At 48.5% G+C, this 13,889-nt stretch overlaps 1 long non-coding RNA gene across 2 annotated transcripts in view; it reads right to left on the reverse strand.

The window, feature by feature from the left end:
* The window catches only part of LOC142408239 (uncharacterized), a 32,855-nt gene extending 19,080 nt beyond the window's left edge, over positions 1–13,775 (reverse strand). The window contains exon 1 of one of the 2 annotated variants that reach the window (XR_012775225.1): positions 13,659–13,775. This is a non-coding gene — a long non-coding RNA (uncharacterized LOC142408239). Of the gene's footprint in view, positions 1–3,373; positions 3,556–13,658 lie in introns of those variants that run through there. The other variant, XR_012775224.1, reaches the window with a different exon arrangement.
* Between the last annotated feature and the right edge of the window lie 114 nt (positions 13,776–13,889).

Raw genomic sequence — 13,889 nt, forward strand, 5'->3', positions numbered from 1 at the left:
AAACTGAATGTTTCCCAAAGGCTGGGAATAGTCTGGATCAGCTCCTGTCTGGGTCTGTTTTCAGCTGTAGTCTTTGCAAATACTACCAGCCATTGCAGGACTTCACCTGGTGCCCCAACTAAGCCATTTCCATCTCTCGAGCCACCGTCTTATGCTTCTTACACCCTCTGTACCTTCCTGGGCTGGAGCTTTTTGCTCATGCAGATACTTCTACTACTTTCCAGAGGCATGTGGGCCTCTGGAAAACTGCATGGAAGACTGCTTGCTTTTTGTAAAAAAAAAAAAAGATTTTAAAACATTTCTTATTCTTAAAAAGTGTCCCCCTCCCAAAAAAAATAAGCTCAGGACTCTCGCTTACTATTTGGAGATCTCAGTTCAAACCCCTGCTCTACCTCTAACTTCCCATGTTCCAGAGAGTCCATGCACCAGGTTAATGGCTTGTGGGTATTGATGACAACTGGATAACAACTGGTGGACAACTCCACCCCTTCATTTGCCTTGTTTCAGGTCTGACTGTACAAAATTACCCTCTGGAGCAAGGAGAAGCCAGCAGACTTGACTTAGGGCTTGAGAGAATAAAATTCTTGCATCATCCCAAGCAGGCAAGGAGGAAGTGGGAAAGCACTGGGACCCTGGAAAAAGCTGGGAATGAGAAATTCTTGATTTTCACCACCAACTGATTTTCCAGGAGAGAAGTCTTGTTTTTAAAATGAGATTAGAGCACTTTTCTTGATACAGAGTGCAGGTATTTTGCAAAGATACCTTAATGCGTTCCTGTCAGTACAGCATCTACAAATTTATACTTCTGGGTGAAAGGCACTTTATCAAAAAGTTCCTGACAAGCTGTTATCTACACAGCACATCACTGATGTACCCATCCCGTCTGAAATCTGTGAAAGAAAGAGAGGGTTCATTTTGCCAAATTATGAGGAACAAATGGTCTCAGAACGAGTAAGAAGAAGCCTCCAAGAGCTACTGCACCAGAGATTATCAATGCAGCACAGTGCACTGAGCCCGGTGGCAAAGGAAATACAGGGAAACGGGTACTAGGGAAAGTAGGAGGCATGGCGAACAGGCCAGTCCAAAGCTCAAGATGAAATAACAACAAACAAAAAGGAAATTACTTATCTGAGCTATCACGTGAGCTGCTGAGCATCACGGATTTTTACTCAAGCTCTCCTCAGATGAAAGAGACTGACACCAATCCGTACAGAAGGCTTGTGGACTAGAGAAAGATCAGTCTTGCAATGGGTGTGGAGAATACATTAGTAAAGCCCCGAGCAGGTGAAAGATACAGTCCTTGCAGAAACAGAGGGCACATTAGTGTGCCAGCCACAGGGCTGTCATTTTGATTCTTCCCTTCCGCTTTCTGCTCAGCGCTGTTTTTCTCCGTCTCTCAGAGGTTAAGGACAGATGGGAACCATTAGATCTTTGCAGCTCCTTTGGGAACTGTTAGTCAGACCTCTTGTATATCACAGTCCTTCAAACCTCACCTGCTTACCTTGCCCGAGACTTGACTACAGTGTCACTCATGCTTTTAACTGCAGTTAGAGCACATCCATCAGAAACATGCCTGTCTTGGCTTGGACACATCTGGAAAACATGCCAACTGCCCTGACAGCTGTTACAGTGATTAATCACCTTCATTCCAGTAAATTTGTGCCCAGTTTTCATATGAATTTATCTGGTTTCAACTTGCTGCTACACATTCCCATAATTTACTAGATTAAAGAGCCTTTCAGTACCTGATATTTTTCTCCCAAGGAAGTTCCTTCACCATCATAATCAATTCCCTGCTCAGTCTTTTTTGATAAGCTAGAGAGCACGAGTGCTTCGCGTATCCCATCGCAAAGCATTTTCTTCAGGCTCTGAATCATTTTGTGTGGCTCTAATGTTCCACCACCCATTTTTCAACATCAATTTAAAACACGCAAGCCATCCCAGTTCCAATCTCACAAATACAGTACGTGCTTATATCCAGTTGCTTGTCCCTTAGGACTCTTAAAAAAAAAATAATCTATTCAGAGTCTTAGGCAGATGCAAGCCGGCTTCCTTCTGGTTGGCATTTGGAGCAACCGAAAAACTGCTGTCAGTCACCTTCACTGGTGCTGCCATCTCAGCAAGTAAAGAGAAAGCATGACAAGGCCGTCTCCCTGCTTGTTCACTATGACGTGATTCAACATTGGAAAGCAAGGCTGCCCCTGCGCAGGGTACCGCTCTGAGCACAGATCGTCCCAGGCACACCCAGACCACGTCCATTGGGATGAACTAGCCAACGGGCACAGAGCAGCCACGTCCAGGCTGTTAAACTCTCTTACCCATCAAAGTGGAGTGGCTGCAGCCAGACTCTTTACATCCATGCCTGGGAATTGTTTGTGAAAGTGCTAGCAGCCTGGGCCAACACTGTGCCAGGGACCCAGCTGAGCTCCAGTACCTGGCAGTGCTCCCCACCACCACCCCCTTTACCACAAGAGATAAATACCTTCTTAACACAGAACCAGCCTCCAAAGAGGGAGAAGGATTAAGCGACTCCCTCACTTTTTCCTTCCAAACCCTCTTTCCTGACAGGTCAGCAGGGCTTCAGATCAGAGAGGCAGCAACAGGCTGGGGCATCCTTTTCCTGCCCTGTGGTGGTCCAAGGGCTCACAGTGACACTGGAGAGGCAAGATTTCCATCACAGCAGAGCCTCCCGCAGACGCATCAGGCCTCTCAGTGCAGCCTTGTGCGTCTCAGCAAGAGAAAGGACACAGGAAGAAAAGGCAAGAAATAAGGAATAAAAGGCAGTAAAGGCACTTTTGCATAAGCTCAGAAAGGAGGGCTTGTGTCTGAAGTCTTGCATCACTGTGCAGCTAGGACCAGGCTGGCAAACTCACATGGGCTGATGCTTTTAGCCTCGGGAATCCCTGAGCTGCCCGTCCTGCATCAAACATCCGCCCAGCACCGGCACCCTGAAGCTTTCTCATGGCAGGACTGTCCTGCTGTCACTTGTCAGAGTCAAAACAGCAGTCACCCAGATATCCAACACCAACAAAGCTGGTGGCACTTCACACTCATTATAGGTAGATGAGGCATCCAGGCTGAGCCTATATACCACTTTTTCTACCATTCCAGGGTTCTCAGATCAGGAGGTTGAGGGAAAAGTGATTTGGGGAAAAGATACCCCCCCCCCTCCATCTCAACAGAAGGGAACAAAAATACTTGATGGCTAATATTTTATTAGATTTTGACTAGAACAATAGAATTTCTCTTTATCCACAGAATTTTCCCCTTTCTTATATTCTGTCAGTGGCAGAAAATGCTGAATCACAAAACTGGTGCTTATAAAAAAAAAAAAAAAAAAAAGTATTTCATATGCAGAAGAAACATATCTTACATCATTTCATGCTTCCTGCTCTGCTCTCTGGTGCCACGTTCCTCATTTTCACGCTGTTTTAAAGGTCAGCTTCACAGAACAAATCCTGACCTCAGACATGGGAAATATGCTGCCTCATCACTCCAGGATCTTTTCTCACATGATTAGTCCCAACATTCCTGCAAGTAGAACAGTACCCATCACCACTACTGCAGCCAAAAAAAAAAAAAAAAAAAGGCAAAAGCAAGATATTTTTTTCTTTCCATTCCCCAAGTTAATATTCACCACCATCACAGCCTCATTTCATAGGCTGGGGGCTACTTCAACAGTGTAATGCTATTGCCATCTATGGGCAAGTAATAGTCTTACCAGTCATACTTACCAGTTAAAGTCGGAATATATACCTAAACTGACTACTACTCTCAGGAAAGTTTTAAAGGACTTTAAAGAGGATTTTATTTAAGATTTTCCAACGGCTAAGATATAGGATCTGGATAAAAGTTATTCACAGACAGCAATTACTTCTCATGGTATTTGTCTTAATCCTAATTATGTATTCATTGAACTGGCTTCATTTTGCCTGAAGAATTTTATTTTGATGCTATAATTTGAGCAGGCGGGAGAGGTCACATTAAGGTGTCGATCCAGAAGAAGGATGCATACTCTATATATTTTAAACAAAAGATCTGAATTTATTTGAAATGACTACTATTGATTATCAAATGTTTAAAGAATGATGGAAGGCACAACAGTGATGAACAAGCTTCAGTGCTACAGGAAAGCTGAAGATTAATTTACTTGCTTAATAACTCTTCTAAAAATGTAAGACTTCAACCTTAATAAAAGAACCAGTCAATTAATCTACTAGTTATATACAAATATATACTGACAAAATAGTTTTATTTAAGTATAAAAGTTACTGCAAACTCTTTTTAGCTTGCTTATGCCTCTAAGAAAGTATCTGGCTCTTTTTCAGTAACCTATGAAATTTTTTTTGTCAGTATCTGTAAGAAATACAAAGCAAAACTTGAAGTTCCCACTCACTGGGAGACTCTACAGATGACATTTAAAAGAAAGCACAACACCACAGCACGATGAAAAATGGGTTTTCTGTTAAATTATAACTAGCCAGACGGTTATACTGCTCTCAGGTTCATGATAAAGGCATGAAGATTGCCTTTCATGCCTGCAGAGCTCATTACCAGGTGGCACGGACCATGCATGGTTAACTTTGTCAGCCTTGGCCTCTTCTTGGTCCCTGCTGAGCCAGTGAAAGGAAAATGCCCAGGCCCTGGGAGCAAAGATTGCCCCACAGCTTGTCAACTCAGAAAAAAAAAAAAGCAGCTAAGGCATCAGACCCATCTCAGTCCCTTGCCAGAGGAAGAGCACTGTAAGACCGAACCTCGTAGAAGTTGTACGAGAAGAACCAAAGCACAAAGTCCTCTTCTAATAAAGTCCTCTTCTAACAAAAAAAAGTCAGAACAAAAATGTTTGGATAGGATTCTGGAAGAAAGAGCCAGAGGTGTTTGTGAATAAGCACAAGAATAGGTACTTCCAGTGACCACAGAACTATAAACAAAAGCACTTTTGTGCACTCCCAGATTACTTGCTCTTATTTTCTCTTACAGTCACATGCTTATGTGGACCTGTACTGTTTGAAAACATGATTCATTAAGACACCTTAAATTGCAACCAAGTATTGTACTATTAATACTGACTTTGTTTTAACTTTCCTGTTACAGTTATGAAACAAATTATACTGAGTATCTTTTACGTGACCAAGTCCCCACTGAACCCTTTAGAAGTTTTTGTTGATACGCACACTGTATTTCCAAAGCATTTCAGATTGATGGGCTTGCCCCCTACCCTGGCATTGTTTCATTGGTTCAGGGACATCCCCTTCTTCTCAGCAGATTGAAACATCCAGTAATCTGAAACAAATTTGGTGACCCTATAGCATTAAATCATGCTTTGTGGTGCTTTATTCCTGCTCCAAAAGACTTTATGCATTAGCAGGTACATAAAATTGCACCAGAGACTGAATACATATTGAAAAGTAATAAGTGATTCCATATGGTCTTAATTTTTCAAAGCAGTGCACCACTGTTTTAAAGCAGTAGTGTTTAATTTTCCAATTAGGAAGATTTTTAAATAGCCGTTCTAACCCACAGATATGGGAACACTCTCACTTCAGATATTCTCCCCAGCTGAGAGATTTGGGTGCACCAACAATTTTCACAGTCAAATGGTGTCCTTGGTTAGCTAGCTAGCAAGGGTACAATTAGCCAAGGCAGTTAATTTCTTCCTTTTATTCAAAAAAGCTTGTGTCATCATTACTGTGAAGACACAGGTCACAAAGCCTCTGTGAGCAAACTGAATAGCATACGTTCCTCTTTAAGCTTCACATACTTGAACATCTGTCAGACCTCAGCTACAGTTCCTCCCCAGTTTTCCCTGTTTACTTCCAAGGAAAAAAATCCATTTTGGCAAAACAAGGCTTATAATACCCCTATCTAGACATATTTTAAGTTTAACATGCCTGTTATGAAGAGTAGCTACTGCATTTAGAAACAGCAGGCTCTTCAGCAGATCAGTTCTCAGTGTCTATTCAACTATGTATGCTCGCTTAAATGGTACCCCCAAAAAATAATTAAAAAAATAAAATCAGGTCTCACTCTCACTGTCAGTGGCTCTCCACAGGTAAACCAGCAGCGAACAACTTAAGATGCACACGTTTACCACAGCAGTTTGCTAGACTGAAGGAAATCATTTAGCAGGGCAGGCGAGGGTGCGTACGAATGGAAGAATTCAACTTTTCAGATTCCAGGAGGAGTTTGCAGGGCAGTTAGCTATAATTGCATGCCCCGAGCATGTTTAAGTGACATTCACATGAGCTGCAAGGAACGTAAGGCCTTTAATACCAGAAGCAGGACCAGGGCAGAACTGAGGCATTAAAGTTCAGAACTGCCCTCCCAAAAGCTCTTGCTCAACCGATGCCTAATCCTGGAGGCTCTGGAGTCCTATTTTTAGGCTGTCAGCATCCCAAGATACAGGACATTCTGCTTTTCGCATACCCAGAACCACCCCACGTTGGGCAGCTCCATGCCCCTCTTCTCCCTGAGCCCAGTGCTGGAATTCGGAGCTCAGACACGTCTCCGTGCAAGACGAGACCCACGGCCCTGGCTGCACAGCCTGCTCAGAGCACATCCAACACATACCAGCGGGCTTCAGCTCCTTACAGCATGGTGCTGTGATTGCTCTTCCAAGACGGGACAGCAGGTAGGAGGTGCCCGTCGCTATCCCATTGCTCGCTGCAGCGTGTCTCAGGCACTCAGGAAATGTGACTCCCTTCCCATTCCTCTGACTTGATGCAGCTCCTGAGTCAGCAGCCACCCAGTTCCTCCAGGGTGGGAGAGAGAGAGAACCAGCTGCAAATGCTTATCATCGACTTCCCCACCATGTGCTGAGCCGCTGACTGCTTTTGCTTAACACTTCACCAGCTCCTTTGAACCCTTTCTCAACTCCCTGGGGGGGACTTCCTTCCCCCTGTGTGCCTTACAGTGCCCCCCACGCCAGGAGACCCAAGGTCAACGTCTCCCCACTTCTGCCCAATGGGGTTCAGATGCCTCCCTCTGACCTTACTGAAGAGTATCTTACCCGGGAGGTAGGCTAGCCTGAAGGGTATCTACCGGGAGGTAGGCTAGCCTAACACGCACTCCATTTTCAACGAGCCTGTTGAACTCGTACGGCTGCCTGGGGGAGAGGGTGGGGATTCAGGATTCACGGGAGCAATCGAGGAGAGGCTATGACCTAGCAATAATAACATTGCCATGGGGAAGGGAGGGGAACAGCCTTGGATTTCAGTCCCCTTTTCCAAGTCTGCTCTATGTACTTTACATCAAACATTTGTCAGAGGACAAAACGTAAAGTTCAGGGAAAAAAGGACCATGAGCCACATCTCCAGCTCCTACCAGGTGCTCTCATGACTGGAGGTACAGAATAACAGAGGGAGGGAGATGCTTTGACTTCTTCCTCCAGGGGCCACATACAGGAGAAAATAATTAATTCTTTGAAGGAACTGAAATAGGCTGTATGTAGGCACCTGCTCTCAAAAGGAGAGGCCAGGCTGTGGGTCTCAGCAAAGGGAAATCCTTTCCTGCAACCCTCATTCTCTTCACCTGATCCCTGGTTAAAGCCTCTGCTATACAAGCGTGCCTTATGTTTGCAGGTAGAAGGAAGCAGGACTGTGAAAGGTGGTTATTTTAGGGCTGTGGTGTGTAGGCACCCCTACAACAGCACCATGTAGACAGGACAGCCACCTAGGGACATTTTTTGTCCCATGAAGACAAACAACGATGCCACAGCTTCAGAGGTGTAGCTTTCAGGTCTCCCTATGGGTGTCCCACCTCTAGGCACTTAGCACCCGGGATCCCGCTGCCAGACAGGTACCCAGCCCCTTTCCCCCGCACCTCATGCAGGCCTCCACCACCTCCGGCAGGGCTGCGAGTCCCTCCAGAGGTGGGCTTCAACTTGACTTTGAGACAAGGGGCACCGGGAAACCAGGAGACTGCTCTGCCTGATCCTCGGTGCAGCCGTAGCTTCTGGCTGAAAGTAGTTTTTAGTGCCAGTGCCACGGTACCTTCGGGAAAGGCGTTTCTCCCAGCACCGCTGCCGGCAGTACCCGAAGCCTGCCCGCAGCCTCCCCGCGCTGCCCCGCTGAACGAAGGGGCAGCTTCATGCGACGGGGCCCGGGCAGGGCTTGCAGGGTCCCAACCGGAGCCCCCCCGTCCACACCGCGCACCAGCGGCCGCCTCCCCGCCGGCCTCACGCCAGCCAGGCCCGCCCGACCGGCGCTCACCCCGGGCCAGGCCCGTCGCGCAGCAGGCCCGGCGCCCAGCGAGCCCGCCCGGCCCGGCTCGCCGCGCCTCCCAGGAGCGGCCCCGGCCAAGGCCATCGAGGCGGGGGGGGACGGGACGGACGGAGGGACGGACGACACCCACACGCTCCGCACCGGGACAGCGCCCGCCACCCCGCCCGGGACCGGGGGGGGGGGGGGGGGGGGCACCCGCGCCGTCGCCCCTCCCCCCACCTCGCGCCCCCTCCCCGCGCCGCATTTTACTCGATTGTTTATTATTTTCCAGGGGGCGGCGGCGGGGTGGAGGCGCCGGCCAATGGGAAGCGCCGCTGCCCTGACGGGCGACAGATGCCGGCCAATGGGCGGCGAGGGCGGGCCCCGGCGGTCACGCGCGGCTCTAGAGCATGACATCATCTGTTTGCACGGCGCAGCCTAGCTTGGTGCGGGCGGGGCGGGGGCGGGGGCGGGGCTGCGGAGAAGGGGCGGGGCGGGGGCGGGCGGGCAGCCGCCGCGGCGGGGCTCGGCGGGGCTAGCGGCGGGGGCTTGGCCCGGCCCTCGGCTCCTCCCGCCCTGCCGCCGGCGGGGCGCGGGGTTTGGGTGACCCCGGCTCGCCGGGCGGCCCTCCCAGCGGCAGGTGCCGCGTCCCACGCGGCGGGGAGTAGCTGCCGGCCGTTGGGCTCGCGGCGCGGAGCGCCTCAGGGGCGGCTCTCCCTGGCGGGCGCCCAACCGCCGGTTCAACCCCCCCGCTGAGGTAACCCCGCCGCGGGTCCTCCGGCAGGGCCGCTGCCCCCCGGCGTGTGGGCTAAGGAAGGTGTTAAATTATAATAATGGAGTAATTACGCGATAAGTGGGTATAATTAAGCCCGTATGGGGTAACCGAGACGGGTTAAGTGACATGCCCGGGTTGCACAACGAGTCGGTGGCGGGGCAGAACGGCATTTAGCCGCTCGGAGCAGCCCGAGCCAAGCAGGAGAGCTGTCTGTCTGTCTGTCTGTCTGCACAGGTACCGGAGAGGTCGGTTCGTGGAGGTGTCCTGATGAGGCAGGAGGCGAGGGGAGGTGATTAAATGTCTCCTTCATTCATTAACAGAAACTGCTGTTGTGAGGATGAAATCCTTTCATATCATCTCAGCAGAATGTAAAACTAAAAAGGTGGAGTTTCTTGCCAGATCTTGGCACTTTGACTCATTTCACCCTAATGATATAAACTCAATAATTGCATGTACTCCCAAGTATTCAAAAATTATGATGCAAGCTTTTGAGTAGCGTAATGTCAGCTTAAAAATTAGGTTTAAAAAGGTTTTAAAACATGCAATTAGGGTTTTTTTTTTTTTCCCTGCTTTCTTCCTGGCCCTGAAAGTATACTTGGGTCACATCCATGGAGCATCAGGAACTTGGCTATTGGTTTAAAATGGAAGCTGAGATGCTCCTTTAATGGGACCCTGAGAACAGGGATTTCAGGAAAACACCAGTATTGCAGGACTCATAAATAAAGCTGAGAAAGCTGGCAACACTGCTATGCACTATTTGTGGTTGTTATTAAGTGTACAAAACACTGTTAGAAGCCCACTACTTCTACCCTTGAGAAGCTGAGTCTTTCTCGGCCTACAGGGCACAGCTTTTTGCTGGGCCTTGGCAGTGCAGCTTCAGCAGATGTGAGGCCGCTTTAATGACAATTTGAAGCTATAGGGTTGAATTCTCCCACTTCCTCAGCTTCACAACTCCTTACTCGACCAGTTTTTTTGGAGGTTTCATTGTAAATATTGTTTCTTCCAGAAAGGTGATCCTGTTTTTTAATGTGGATGACTGTAGTCATGGTACTCCATGCAGCGCAGAAACGGGTCAAGAATTCCTCAGCAGTGGTGCTCAAGTGTAGGTGTATGCAGAGCTGAATGCTTCCAGCCTTAGTGTTTGGTCCCCAAACTGTCAAGATCACTTGAGGAAAGAGTTTTTCTCTCCACAGTAGTAATGTCACCGTTTCCTTCTGCTACTGCACTTCTCTTCCTTCCCCTCCCCTCCCTTACAGCGGTCAGTCAGCCAGTTCACAGGCTGAAGTCCAACTTCAATTGATCTTTAAATTGCTGTTCATCACTTTGAGGGAAATTTTATAGTCAGAACTCTGTAGCCGTCTTTGGCAAACCCTTCATGTCTCCACGGCACAATTTGGAGCGTTGCTCTGTGTCTATCTGCCAGTCAGCCAATCTCCCTGTAATAACTGTGGAACCCATCAGCCAGTTTTAGCCAAATTGGGCAGAAAGGTTAAAGTCTCAAAGTATGAAGTTGGCTGGCTTATAGACGTTTCTTTCTAATCAGCACACAGGTTGCTCTGAATCAGCCACAAAACCTACTGCCCTTTGCCCAGTCTGTGTTTAAAGGACGTAGGGAACTGCGGGAAGAACAAAAAATACACTGAGGGAGCTGCTCTCTCACGGGGTGGATGGGAGGGGTAGACAGGGACACAAACCTCTCGGAGACCAGGCTGCAGGTGGCTTACAAAACAACCCGTCGTATACTTATTTGTGTGAAGTCCATGAAGACAATGCAGCCGTTGTTCAATGTAACTGCAATATAACATCGTTTTATTGAGCGGCAGTACACTTTGCAGTAGATTTCTATAATGATGTAATGATGAGAAGTTCCAGGTCCCCCACCCCCCATGCAACTTTAGCTCCAACCATGCTTCTGCAGTAAGATGTTTGTGTAAGAGAGGTAAAGCCAGAAATGTGACCTGCGCTTCTCTAGCTGCCAGCCCGGGAGAATGTAGGTTATGGCAGAGTGAAGGAGTGATCATATCTGGGTTACCGCCGTGAACTGGTACGCTCTCATCTTATGGGAAGCTTGACGCTTTGAATCGACAAAATGGAAGAATGAGAATGAAAACTGAGCTGATGATAGCCTGCAGTAGTTGAACGTAGCAGCTCAAAAGAGTTAATCTCAACACAAAAATCACTTATGAGGATTCCCACCCAGAGTGCTGTCATACGAACGCTACTTTCCCCGAAGCGGTATGCCGCAGGCCCCACGTCTCATGGGTCTTGCGTGGTCCATGTATGGCTGAGATCACCCCCAGAGATGACTGGGAGCTGCAAAGTAACTGTGACCCTGCCAGACCCACATAATCAGGTACCGTGATAGGTACACATCTTCTCAATATACACTTGAGCAGGGATAGTAGATAAAAGGAGATGCAGTAGATAAAGGAAGACGCAGCACTGCCCCGAAACACTCGCAGTCTAAGTAGGCACAATGAGTGAGTGAGGCTTTCAAATGGCCTCAGGGCTGGCCTAACTTTATTCCTGTTGAAGTCAGTGATAAAACTCCCATAAACGGAGCCTTTTTGAAAAACCCACCCTTGGGGCATTGAAGAACTTAAAGGAAGAGACTGGAAATCGTGCAGGCTTTAGATTCAATTTTGATCAGTTTTTATACGTATTTCAGCGGGCCCAGCCACAGCACGCCGATAAGGACTCCTCTGTCTTTCTGTTTTGTACATGCACATTTGGTAAGTAAAACGTGTAGGAACAATTATACTGTGGTTTTAATTCCGCCTCTACACTGCAATATCTCGGGCACACGCGTGCTGTGTGGAGCTGTGAAGAACTGGTACCGTGACTTCTGTGATAAAGGCTGTACGGCTGATATACCAGTGAATTCTGAAGAGGGCAGATAATCTTGCAGTAAAGGCCCAGGGCTGGCACTCAGGAGATCCAGTTTTATTTCTCAGTTCTGACATGGGCTTCCTGTATGACCTCAGCACAGTCATGTAATTGCTTGGTGCCTCAGTCCATCATCTCTTTAATAGGGTTACTGCTTACTTATTTCCTTTCTCCCGCCCTGGCCTGCCTTACTTGGACTGCAATTCTGCCAGGGAGTGGAGCATTTCTTACCACATGCAGGGCCTTCACCCAGTACAATGAGATCTAATGGCAATGCCTGTACAGTAATGCAATGCCAATTAAATAAATAAATGAAGATGATAATATCATTTAGGACTGGATTTGCAGTTTGCGATCCAGCCCAAGGTCAAAGTGCTACGCTTCCCTGGAACCTTGGGACCTAAGGAAGCGCTCCACGAGGAGGTTTCTGCACTGGTCAAAATCAGCCCCAAGCAGTAGCAGGTTTTGGGAAAGGGCTGAGCATCAGTCACAGCTTTGCAGCCGGCCTTCTCTGGCTAACGGCTGAAAGCCACAAGCAGAGGCTCCTTGGAGACGTTGGGCTAAGCAGCTCCTCATCGTGCACGGCCTTGTCTGATCTTGGTTCCTGGCTCTTCAATGCTACTGCGGTTCTCCTCCCCTACCAACTGCTAAATCATACACATGAATGCCAGTATCACAACTGCAGGGTAGCTGGTGTCTTTTTGAGCTGCCTTGCATTCCCGTAAGGGGCCACGTTACAACAAAAGCCATGGCAGGGCACGCAACGTTGCGACCCAAAACGGAGCTGCAGTGAAAATTATTTCCATTACTCGAACCTGCATTCATTCTGATTAATTCAGTGTCTCCTACTATATTTAGATAACTGAGGATTAATTGCATGCATGCTGAAATGCTGTCCCTTGTAATAAAATCATGCCGAACTATTCCTAACTTGAGTGCCACTTGAATTCGAAACCTAACTAGACCCTGAGGGCCTTAGCCCTTACTTATCAGGATGTGTAAGGCATGCAGGATCAGGGCCTTGCTGTTTTCTAATCAAACCAAATGGTTTTTAAATCTCATTGCTTGTCTATAATGCTAAATAAATCAGGAATAATTTAATTTGTCTGCTAATTCTACCCAGCTATGCTTCAGAAGCACACCTGCTTCTCAACGCATGCCATTATCTATATCTGGTATCGGAGACAACGCTATTTTAGTGCTAAATCTAGTCCATAGTTTAGGTCGATACAAAGCTAGGTGAGAACTGATACGTATACATTGCAATGTAATGTATTTATAACTACATCTATATTAATAGCTCAGTATGCCTTGGCTTTGTGGGTCACCCCTTTATCCAACCCATAATTAACTACGTCTTCAAGCGAGCTACTTCGGAGGGCTTTCTGCCAGGGCACAGCCTCCGAGGAGGAAGGACAGTGGGATTACATTCACGTGTGGACATGTCCGAACATGCTCCCGTGTCACCCGCAGGCAGAATGAAAGTTTTCAAAAAATTACTAAACCGGACTCCGAATTTTAAGTTTACCAGAACAACTCGTGCACCAATAGTTCACGACCTGTGGAAACAAGTCAGAAAAGAAACAGCGCGCTATTCCTCCGCCGTGACCGGCTGCCAGAGCTGGTTTGACGGTGAAGGTACAGGCGGTGAGGGCTGAGGCTGTGCTCCCTCCCGGTCAGGCGGGCCTGACAAAGAGGAGAGGTACGGACAAGTGGGACGGTTGCCTCCGTTTTTGCCGGTTAAATTCTAGTAAGCGAGGAGAGCCAGGGCTAACGTAGCCCTGGGAAAGAGCTACCGTAGCCTTCGAGGGACGTGAGGGCGTCCCGCGGCGCGGCCAGGCCCCGGGCCGGCGGGGGACGCGCAGCCGCGGCGGCACCGGCGGGGAGGAGCTGCCGCTCCGCGGCTAAGGCAAGGCGAGCGGGCAGGCGCTTTCCCCGCCGGGTGCCGGCGGCCGCTCCCGCCCGCCCAGCCCCGCCGGCTCCCCCCGGCCCGGCCCGGCGCATCCCGCCCCGTCGGGGCGGCCCCT

The sequence above is a fragment of the Mycteria americana genome, chromosome 3, assembly GCF_035582795.1.
Source record: "Mycteria americana isolate JAX WOST 10 ecotype Jacksonville Zoo and Gardens chromosome 3, USCA_MyAme_1.0, whole genome shotgun sequence".
Taxonomy (NCBI): Eukaryota; Metazoa; Chordata; class Aves; order Ciconiiformes; family Ciconiidae; genus Mycteria; species Mycteria americana.